The sequence below is a fragment of the Arachis ipaensis genome, chromosome B03 (assembly GCF_000816755.2).
Source record: "Arachis ipaensis cultivar K30076 chromosome B03, Araip1.1, whole genome shotgun sequence".
Classification (NCBI taxonomy): Eukaryota; Viridiplantae; Streptophyta; class Magnoliopsida; order Fabales; family Fabaceae; genus Arachis; species Arachis ipaensis.
The window spans coordinates 26,500,675-26,502,458 of record NC_029787.2 but is presented as its reverse complement, the minus strand read 5'-3'; the positions used below and the strand labels follow the sequence as shown (position 1 = coordinate 26,502,458).

Here is a 1,784-nt window from a genome sequence, read left to right as displayed (position 1 = left end):
CATTTAATAATTATTAATTTGTATTTAAAAATAAAATTTAAATAATCACTAATTAATAACAATTAATTAATATGAAATACAATTTAAAAATATTTATTGATTTATTATTAATTAGCTAGACCCTTGTTGATTAATAATACTATTTGTGTAAGAAGTTACATGATTTTACTGGTGGCATGAATTACTAAGTACAAGTGAAATTAAAGAAATAATATTGGAATTTTAATATCTATGGATTGCCATGCTTAATGGTGGTATGGTGAAGCTAAGGAAAAGAATTTCCTAGTTATTAAAAAAAAAAAACAATAAATTACACAAGATACAATAGTATAAGTAGTTATTATTTTAAGCAAATCGAAATGATCATTTCTTCATTATGAAAGGGGAATTGGAACACTTCAAATAATTAATTAATATGACAACTTTCTTTTCAAGATTGTAATCTTATTTAAATTAAATTGTTAGTTTCGTATCCTTTTGAGTTTTGATGATTGACAAATGATAAATCTAATATTAGATTTTTATTAATTCACTATTAACAATTTGTTAATCAATTTCTGAAGTACTAAAAAATATTTCTTTAAGTAATTTATTACAAACTAAAATTGTATAAACCTCGAAAGGTATTTGACACTTTAAGATATAATAAATGTAAGTCTAAGTTAAATTCTCGACTAAGAAGCAATGTAAGTTTGCGTTTTAGACTTAAGTAAGGTATATGACACTTTAAGATATGATAAATGCACTCAAATTCAATAGATACATTTTGCTGACTCCAAAATATGACTATGCTTAACAAAAACATATTGTTATTGATGAGTTTGGAAAACTCTTGTTTAAATTTGATGATGAACAAACATTATTAAAATATTTAATTACAAAATTATTAATTTAATCTTAATTCATATTTGCTTAATTAATAATTTTGTTGTGTAGATTTCAACTTGGGCCGGAAAATAAAGATGTTGTTAGCCCAAATCAAAAAATCAGCCTTGTTACAAGTTTCCTATCAAATGGCTGAATTGTAGTTTTAATGGGCCAAACTCAATGATATTATAACCAAGCCCATACTTAATTTTGATGAATGCTTCCTATGCTTGATCCGCTACACAACTCATCAGGAAAGCAAATGTTAACCAAATGGGCCAGTTTTAATTTCAATGTTACAAGCCCAAATTCTATTAAGTGATGAATGGTTCCTACCTTGGTCCGAAACCAAAGAAAAGTGAAAGCAAAGTGCTTCCAACGGAACCAAGCCTTAACCATGTGATGGATTTCAAAATCTATTACATTGTTAATTAATGCATGGGGAACATGAGAGAGAAAAGTTCATCTGAATTGATTGATGGGTGTAATGACTACACGCCACTCTAAGCTAGGGAAGTAAAAGCAACTTTCACCAACTAATTGGTTTATTACATTTGAATTGCTTTTGCTTCAAGCTGTTTATTTTCTCTCATCTCTCTCTTCTTTTCGGTCAATATCCAGAAAATAAAGGAAGCCATGGAGTGTAATCTTCAACTCTTCTCTCCTACATTTCTATTTCTACTGCACAGGAGCAAAAACTAATATTATCTTGTGCCAAGTGACGAGACAAAAAGAAAAGTCTCGTGGCAAGGGACGAGACAAAACAAAGTTGCTCGTGTCCAGTGACGAGCAAAAACAGAAAAGTCTTCTCTGAAGGTCAGCAAGTGTTAGCATCGAAAAAGGGGGCTAAGATTCAACCCCCCTTCTCTTAGCCACTGAAACCATCAATTGGTATCAGAGCTTGGTCTCAAAGAGAT

The 1,784-nt window shown here is 29.5% G+C and overlaps 1 protein-coding gene across 1 annotated transcript in view; it reads right to left on the bottom strand.

The window, feature by feature from the left end:
- Window positions 1–1,784, bottom strand: part of LOC107630139 (vicilin-like antimicrobial peptides 2-1) — a 23,323-nt gene that overhangs the window by 10,867 nt on the left and 10,672 nt on the right. The gene's annotated exons all lie outside the window — the stretch shown is intronic.